This window comes from Eriocheir sinensis, chromosome 36, assembly GCF_024679095.1.
Source record: "Eriocheir sinensis breed Jianghai 21 chromosome 36, ASM2467909v1, whole genome shotgun sequence".
Classification (NCBI taxonomy): domain Eukaryota; kingdom Metazoa; phylum Arthropoda; class Malacostraca; order Decapoda; family Varunidae; genus Eriocheir; species Eriocheir sinensis.
This window is the reverse complement of record NC_066544.1, coordinates 144,198-154,198: the sequence shown is the minus strand read 5'-3', so window position 1 is coordinate 154,198 and position 10,001 is coordinate 144,198. Positions and strand designations below refer to the sequence as shown.

General features: G+C 39.6%; 1 long non-coding RNA gene across 1 annotated transcript; it reads left to right on the top strand.

Annotated features, from left to right (window-relative positions):
* The first annotated feature begins 6,876 nt into the window (after positions 1-6,876).
* On the top strand, positions 6,877-8,768 carry LOC127008000 (uncharacterized). The gene is made up of 4 exons (XR_007760729.1): positions 6,877-7,116; positions 7,247-7,282; positions 7,482-7,565; positions 8,565-8,768. It is a non-coding gene; the product is annotated as an uncharacterized LOC127008000 (long non-coding RNA).
* Positions 8,769-10,001: the final 1,233 nt, after the last annotated feature.

Here is a 10,001-nt window from a genome sequence, read left to right as displayed (position 1 = left end):
ATACATCCTATGAATGATTTCGGTTTCAATTTACAATTGGCGACAATATTTCTCATATGGCTACACTTTGCCTGACTTACTCTTTTGTTTAGTAGTCGTTTGGATTCATGATATACTGTTGTTTTATGCGAGTTTTGAACATTTTTTTGCCTGCAGCACAATGTTATCTACACTTTTTTTTTCTAGTTTCGCTCTTAAACCACTGTTGTCGTTTACTGTCACTGTACTTCTCAATACAGAGAACACATTTTAATATTGAGTAAGTAATTGATTTTTAAAGTTTAAATGATGTTTCATATACGATCTAAGAATTACATCTCTGCCAGTATTGTTTTCTGATTTATACGGAATCAGGCACCGTTATTAGAGGTTCAGTCACTTTTGTTTGGAGGGTTCAGCGTGTACAACTGCTCAAAGTGTTCAGCCCAAGGAGACCTCTGCCCATCCATGTTCGACACGAAGCAACAGGCTCGGAGAGGAACTTCTTTAGGCCTCGGTAAGCAGGTCGGAGGTCATTTGCATTTAAATGCTCTAGTCTTCCTCAACAAGACCCCTGACATACCTCCTCTTGTCTCTCCTCAGGAGAGCTCTAATCGTAGGCGACAGAGCCCTATTTTGGTCCCGATTGCCAGCAAGCCTGGAAGCGCGACTGTCCTCAATATACTTCAGCGTCTCTGCCGAGGCAAATTCACTCCTAGATCTCGGACGCTCTCCAATGCACTCCTTAGCAGCTCGCATAGTTTCAAGTATATGAAGACATTCCACAGTTCTACAGGGTAGTCAAGGGTGCCGAGAACACTGAACCGATTTGAGACTGTCACTGCATACCCCTGAGCACATGGCAGGTCTTTCAGCCTCTCGAGATGAAACACAGTATTGTTGTATCTCGAGATTCTTCTTGACCTGTCATGAAGCTTGAGTGTGGCAACAACAGGCCTAAAATCAACTCCAAAGAACTCATCACTCAGAAAAATCCTGCAGTTCCGAAGAATCATCCAACAAGTCTTTACGAAGTTGTAATCGATCTCCTTAGCTACACCTCCGGCATTGCTATAACAAGTCCAACGGTGTAGCTCTGGTCCCAGGAACCAAGAACCTGCAATTCGCAGCCTCCTGCATCTTGCAGAATTCAGACGGAGAGAGTTGTTGGTACTCCTGGTACCAGAACCATGGGGACTAATACATAGCTCATAGCCTGTTGTAGTAATTAAGTCCAACAAGACAATAAGTGTGTCCCGAGGAGGTACACTGGTCTAGTATGGAGTCGAGTTTGGGGTAGAACACCTCTTTCTCTTCAGTCCACACTTTTCGGTAGGAGCGTATACTGCAAGAAGAGACAAAAAAGCCAAGTGTGTGCTTCAGGTTCACTGGCATTATACGCTCATTAACCGGATTGCTCTCAATCACAAATGGCTGCAGTTGCATGGAGATGCCTATAGCTACCCTCATAACACTCAACATGTCAGCAATATACCGAATCTTAACGCTTCGAGTTCTTGTGGAACGGCGACGTGAGTTTCGACAGGGGTTACTCAGTCTATGTCGACTAAAAACTGCATTTGGCTCAGTGCATCGCGAGGCACTCTGGAACATTCTGTGGATCCGTGGAATTACTACTTGATGACAAGCCTAGACTGTGGGACTGAGAGTAATGTGAAGTGTGGGGGAGGCGTTTCTGGCATCTTCCCTGGCTATAGTACTGTTACGATTAATCGAGTGATCAGCACATGGGTCTTATATTCTTGATAGCATGGGTTCAAATTTTGCCATAGGCTGGCAATTGATAGTAAAAGTAGTGTCCACAGATACCTGCCTGTTTCTTGTTTATCCTGTTACACTTTAAACCATGACTGGACAATCTTTGAAGAAGTAGCATAACCTTGAAGTGCCACTAACAAACTTTTGTCCATTTTTCTGATGTGATCCTGTTTTTTTTTTTTTTCCCACGCCACGTAGTGTAACGCCGCTGGTAGGATTTCTTCAGGAGCCTGGCGGTCGGCCCAAGCCCGTCATGGCGCAGGCAATTTTTTTATAGTGGCGCCATTTATTCCTGGCTCATGCTGTCCCCGGAACTCATTCTTGATTCACTTGGACGGTTTCTTCTAGAGTCCGGGTTGATGGGTGGTCTGCAGGACAGCATGTGGGTAGTCTTAGGCCACTCGGTGGTGACTGAAGAATCCCAGGTGGTAGCGTGGGGATTCGAACCCGCGTCGTCCAGCACGTGGTGAATGCAGGGCCCGCACGCTAACCACTCAGCCACCGCCTACCCCATTCACACCCAAACATGGCAAACCAGCAACCTAAAAAAAAGAGGTCAAATGTCCCTGCTATTTGATATCCCATCTTTAATCACATATTCGGACTTAAAAATGCGATTCTACACGTGTTATTCTTAAAGGGATAGTCGTAAGTATCAGGGAAATGGAAGCTACAAGGAACAGTATTATTCTCTAAACTTAATGTATGCAAGGGAGACATAAGGCTGAACCATGCCACATCACCCACATTACACTGGACATGTGGAGGAGCTGGGGCAATCATTGAATTATGATCTGTGCTAATGTTCAAATGGTTTTAATAAGTAATAATGATTAGTTTGTTGAGTGAAGTGGCACATGGAGGAGACCACTAGTTTAAGGCACTCAGCGAAGTCAAAGTGTCATATTACTCCAATCAATCAAGATGATATCTCAAAAGAAAAAAAAATAACTTTTTATGTAAATTTACTACCCATTTAAAATGGGGTGAGTTTCTGTGTTTTTAATCCGATTTTAGTTTTCTTTGTATAGAATTAAAGAATGAGCATTCCTCTACTTCTCCAAGTTAGATAATCCATGGATTCGAAAAATAATAGTACTTATGAATTTTTTTATTAATGTACTCATTTTCCACTATTTTTTAATGTTTCCATCCTCCTTGTGACCAGCCAATACAATCTAGAAGGAAAATCAAACTACCAAATGTTGCTGTTTTACTACTCTATCCAAAACTGCAAACAGATTTAAGATCGGTTAAAAACTTTCAAATCTCAGGAATTTTGAAGTTAAGGCAATGCACTATTGAGATACGGGCATTTAAAGTTTTCCTTACTTTGCCGCCCTTTAATCTTTTTGTGTGCAGTTTCTTTGGCCAACAAATCTTGCTCTTTCATAATTCATTGTATTCTACATTAGTATGTGGTACAATGTTTCATTCTGATGGCCACTGGTCCCCTTCTTTTGAAAAGAATATTATCCACACATGGTGGGGGTGTCATGAGGAGCCACCTCACTCGTTGTTGCCAGCTTTTCAGTGTGCACCTGCCTCGTACTCTTCACCTGCTTCTCTCTTTCTCTTCTTGCTTTTTCTCTTGCATACTGCATTTCTCTGCATTTCCTTGTCTTTATTCATCAGTGTATGTAGTGTGTGGTGTGATGTGGGAAATCCGAGGTGGAGTAAGAGAATTGATGCCAGGTATCCAAAGTTGTGTTCCAACACGGTAGCTTGACAGGCAAACCGCGCTCTGAATAATCCACATAACTTGTCCTTCGACACTTTCCTCTACACTTTTGAATGAAGCATTTCGTTGGGATTCTGTGTCCTTCCCTTCAGGCACTTCTGTACAAGGTCAGGATTTGCAAGGTCCCTGTAGACCGTCTTGATGAGGTCTAGTGATTCCTGTGGTATCTTAGTGAGTTTACAGTACCAATGTATTGTAAAAAGTATGTTTTGATGTTCTTCGTCCATGAATGGCCACACTGTGCCGAATATTGTTAGTACCAGGTATTGTAATGTTGCTGTCTTGCTATTTAGGTGATCTTGAGTCATGAACAAGGCACCTGAACCCACTTCTTGTTGAAGTATTACTCACTCAAAGGTGAGGGTGTCAGGGAGCCACCGCCTCCCTCATTGTTGCCAGTTTTTGTTTGCATCACTTGGTGTTACTAACTACCTGGCTGGTAGGATTTGCTTCCTTCCTTTTCTGTTTTAATCTTCTTTCTTGGTTATGATGATCTGTCAGAAGCTCTGTCTTTTCTTGTCTTGTATTCGTTTTCATATTTTTTGTTTTTATGTTGTATGGTGAGATGGGCTCTTCTCTCTTGAAACTGAAGTAGAAGGCTGTGGTAATGGTGGTGTTGATGCAGAAGCATCAGGAACAGCAGTCGTGGCAGCAGGGAGCGAGTGAGAGGTGGTGGCGAGTAAGGCAGCAGAGGTGGGTGGTGGCGAGTCAGGCCTCGCTGCTCCATGTGGAACGCCTGTCTGTCTCTCTTCATTATCTACTCGACCATGGCGTGCCTTCTTCAAGCAGGCAATCCTCTTGACAATGGCAGCCTTTCTTCTTGGCATTTGAACTGGATGAAGCCAGCATCATCAGCAGTTTTGTCATAAGATGAAAAAAAGGCAGTGTGGGGGTAGAGCGTACACACCTATGTCCATCCTCTGCGTGACAAGGACACGCACTGATGAATTCTGATGAGAGCTACGGGACAGTATTGTCCAAGGAGACTATAGAACAGGAGAGGGGGCCTCTATGGGAGACCGTGGGCGGGTGGTGGTGTATGTCGGTTGCAACAGATGGCGCAGGTGCAGCGTTGTTTACATCCAGGCGCCTCCCCCCCTCCAGACACCTACTCCCACCCCCAGTACCCATCAGCAGTGTTGCTACATGGGATCAAGCAGCAAATGTTGCTACTTTTTTCTTCAGTCTGGTTATTTCCCATTTTAAATAAAAAAAACATAAAGAAAGAAAAATACTAAAATGAACAGTAAGAACTAAATATATTTATCAGGTAGATATAGCCTGACTGCATGTCATGTTAGTAATGCTATATTATTGTACCGTAGTTATATTACTTTATCTGCATTTGTGGGAGGTTAGCAGTGGTTAGATGTGCTTTATGTGTTTTAACTGTCTGTATACACACAGGAATGAACCGAGGTTGTAGCCCAACTGCCTTTCTTTCAAAACATGTTTTTTCTCTCAACCTCAGTGTTTTAGCAGCACGCTGACTTAATTCCTCCAGTAATTATTTACATAGATTTGTTGGTTTGTAGGGGGAAAGAGTGGGTGGATAAGATTATCTTGGGCTAACCGATATACTGGTTATTATAGCGCTACTTCCAGAACGTCTTTCTCAGATCGACGGCAACACTGCCGTCATTCAAATATCAACACACCGACCTCTCGTGTAACTGCCCGCCATGGCTCCAAATCTTAAATGTGCGGCCTGCTGTGTTTGTGGGAAAAAACGAATGAACATACCCTGGTGTGAAGCTCCATTTATTCCCAAAGGATGCCAGAAGGTAAGTGAAGATAAATGTGGAAATTCTGACTTCTAACTTCCGCAAAATAATGAATTTCTGCGAGCAACTAGACACAACAGTGCTCTGAAGGCAAGCGAAATACGTAATGTATATTGTACACAAGACATTCAAGCACCCTACAGATCCCCTCAGACAACACTGGGGTGATTCTTCAAGATAATGCAAGGCACCTACTTATAACCGTCTCTATCTTAAAGGTCTATGATTTTTTTTCAACCCTTAGATTTTTATGTTGACATGAAAGATTTATGGACCGATTTATGTATTATACTGAGCAGTGAAGTTACTTTTTCAATGCATCGATGCAGCCGGCCACAGGCCTGGTTGGGTAAGAGGTCAGGTCAAAGTTATCTCCTCACATTACAGTTAAATTAGGAAGAAGAAACCCCTAACCCCTCACAAAATCATAAGGAAGGCAAACTGTTGCTGGAGTTGACCCGCTGACTTAACCGTTGATTGCCAGTGACAAGAAGTGTGAAGCATATTACATTTCAGAAATTTCCCTAACCTTGCTTCACTGCCAAAATGCAATATACTATATATATGTATATATATATATATATATATATATATATATATATATATATATATATATATATATATATATATATATATATATATATATATATATATATATATATATATATATATATATATATATATATATATGTGTGTGTGTGTGTGTGTGTGTGTCAAAAGATTCAAAATTACAAGATGTAGAGATTATAATGTGTGAATATTAACTTTGTGTGAGATATGGCTGCAATTCACTCAATATTATCAAAATCTGAAAGAAGCTGCACTTTACTTGATGCATAGTCAGAAGTAAATTATTATGTGACATTGACTCATATTCATATGCCGAAAGTACTGTTAGATGACACCGTCTTATTACTGAGCTAATTCACAAGAGGCCTCCTCGATCCTTACTCAGATACATTCTAACTACTGGGGCCTTTCATCAAGGTTTGCTAAGGACAGGTATATATTTGGCAATACAAAATTAGTCAATTTTTTTTTTATATGCAGATTAATGCTTTCATTTAAACCCAACATATACAGGTATACTTTAAGTTGCCTTGGACTAAATACATTATGATAATGGGAAGACAAAACACAAATATTTCACTAGCAAAGGAAAGAGCAGTCTGTTTAAATTTGCCCTGCATTGAATCATAAATGTTTTGAAAATAATCTATATGTAAAATATGTTTGTTTTTTCAGTTTGTTTCAAATTAAATTTTGTAAGGGGTACCAAAGTCAAACATATCCATTCATTATAAACAGGTATTGCATTGCAGCCAATATTATTTTCATATTAACCCTTAGAAGACAGCGGTGTTTGAGGAGTAGCTCCCCAAAAATGAATGGTCTATACTCTATACATATAGTCATTGCCGACCTTAGGACCGTAGCATAAATATATATAGTTACTCTGCATAATGCGTTGATATTTTTTTGTATCGTCTACTATAGATCCTACCGCAATCTCTAAGTGTTGTTATATTTCTGCCATTCAAAACTGACTGACTGAATTTAGGACTGTCTATGTATATTTCCACTGCTGTCTAAGGGTTAAAGATTATATAAATTTTTAAGGTCTGTTGCTTTCTTTCATTACATTACATTTTGTATTGATTAACAATAATTAGTTAAAATTACCATGTTTTTACTGCAGGTGCCTCCAGTGGGTGAAAGCCTTGAAAATTGGCTTTCAAAAGCATACTCAAGCCATCTGTAGTGACCACTTTGATGGGGTTCATTTTGGCAGCAAGGGCCAGCTGCTGCCGACTGCAACCCCACGTCACACAGGTAAGACGAAGTTATGCATGCTTCTTATTTATGACTCTCTCTCTCTCTCTCTCTCTCTCTCTCTCTCATGTGTGTGTGTGTGTGTGTGTTTTAGTAAATGTAATACTTATACCCATTATCTATTTTGCAGATGGCCATGAGGAGCAACCACCCACTGGGTTCCCGGGTAATAGTCACAGCATTTTCTTGTGTACCAAATGCAATGCATGAGTTGGTAATAGACTAATAGTGAAAGAAACCTTGATGCACTGAACAAAAGTTAGATTTCCACACTTGATGGGTTGAGTGTATTCACCTGACAGATAAGAACAAATAGTAGTTTTGTAATCATTATCACTTACTTTTGATTGATTTGCTTACCTCAGCATCATCCCACAATGCAGCCGCCATTGACTTGGAGCCAATGGAGTTGGAACTCTCCTCTACACAGATTGTGCTGCCACATTATGGTTAGTGAAAATTAATTATGGTAATTACTTTACATTGTAATAAGCCATTAATATTTTGCCATGCTCATTATTATTGTTGTTGTTTTACTTTATCTTCATACTTTGGTGATTTTCAAGTTTGCAATTTAATGTTGTCTGTGTCACTGACATCCTTTACTTCATGTTTTTTCCTGGTAATCTTGCATTATGATGAATCACTCATTCTGATGTTGGCCGCCAATGCTTCCAACACAAATTGGTGCCATACAAGTGGTTGGTGACCATAAGTATCTCAGCAACCTGGCTACATCCATGCCATTCCTATCACGGTGCATGGAGCAAGCTTCACATAACTTTCAGACAGAGACAGCTCAATTATCGTTTTATTTCAGATTCAGTGTTTTGCTCAGTCTTTTAGGTGCAGTGTTAATATTATTATTGGTAGTATTAATACAATTAATGTATTAATTTTTATTGATTTATCAATATTTATATTAATATATCATTAGGTTTAAAATTTATAATCCTAATAGTAACATAAACAAAAATATCATAACTATATTTAGCTATACTCATTTATTATTATTGATTTTCTTATTATTAATCCCTTCAGTGTCCTAGCACTTTAAATCTAGTGCTTTTCCGTCTAGCAGCCAAAGTTGTGGCCTTTGTGAATGTGTATGTCCTAAGTGTTCATTGGTGTAACTAGCTGTACATCATCAAAATCTGCATCTCTTTCCCTTCTCACCCAGTTGTCCCCATATGTACATCCTTTCAGTATCCAAATAATTTCAATATACCTCTTCTAATCACTTAACTAATGAAGTCAGTTTATATCATACCCCATAACTCTTCCTTCATGATCATAACATCACCTGGCCTCTTAATTCCTGGGTACACCAACAAACCCACTTGCCAATTCTCATCTCTGCATTTTACCATGTGGACATACTCTTCCGTTTCCTTCCATGTTTCGCTGTCGAATATTATTCCACGTCTTACAAAACCACATCCCAACAGATCCGAACACAGGTTTCGGTAACACCCAAGAGAATGTGGCAGCCCAAGAGGAGAGTCCAAGAAAGAGGCCACGGGTGGAGTTAAATAGAACTCAGCCACCCCCTGAGGAATGTGGCAGTATCCAACCCCACCTGCTCAGTGTCCCCCAAGCCACACATGAAAATGAACTGCAGCCTGACCCTGACGAGTGTGCTCCCCATTGCACTGCACCAGCTCCATGTGCTGATTTTGGTATGAACACTATTAGTTTTTATTGATTGTTGTGTTATTAATCTAATTATGACTCCACAAAATCATGCAAGAGCAGCATACCATCATGCTCCTCTGAAGCAGAGGGAGAGGGAATAGCTCCTCTGCTTTGATGAAAAAGCTGTGAAACAGACCACCACAGCATTGCAACAGAATCATTAAAAACAGTACTTTCTCACTGAATGTTTGGTTGCTTCAAGGAAATTGCAGCTATTAATGAAATGCGATTGATAGTTTGAATCAGCATTTGAGCGTGGACCATCCTACCTTGTGGATGATATTTCACCATCATATAAATTTATACTCATCACATTAGGCATGCATATGTCCGCATCAATTTACACAAACAAAAGGAAAGAAATTAAATTCCCTCACTTATTTAACTTAGGCATCCCGGGAGAGTTGTAGAATTCCTTCATATAACTGCTGATTTATGTATCCTGAAATGATTTGATATTGATTGTCATAGCTTTTTTTTTTTCCCATAATCACAGAACCATGTTATTTTGTATATAATACATTTGTCCTTTACAGTCTTTGATGGTGCATCCTTTCAGGTTGTCAAGTTTAGTAGCTACTCATGAGACGTATTTCGTAATAATCATTAATTTCCAGATGCTTTGCATTAAAAAAAGTGTCATGAAACCTGCCGCAAAAAATAATCAGCTATAGTCAACCCTTGCTTTAAAGAACCAATTTGGAGGAAGGGAGTGATGTTATATCCCAAAATCTTTAACATCTGAAGCATCCAATTTTTTTGTGTATAACAAACCTTGTCTATTATATGAACCTAAAAGTTCCCTGTTTCCCTATATAACAATTCTTTCCTTGTATGTGATGCTTAATCCTGACATGCATCTCCATTATCAGCAGGAAGAGTAATTATAAGAATAACTGTACATATAGCTGATATCAATGCTGATTTAGAGAGAAAGTTGATGCTAATAGCCTTACTTTTAGTAGTCCTGCCCGCTAAAATGACAAAAAAAAGACAATAATACATCATCAGCATCAGCATCGTTTAACGTAACAATGATGCACATTAATACAATGTACATATAGCCCAATGAGTGCACGAGATCATTTACCTCAACAAAGACTCACGCCAAGTCTGGTAGTCCTTCTCTAAATTCTGTGCCAAAATTTGTGACGCCAAGTATAATAATTAATTTTAGTGACCATTTGCAT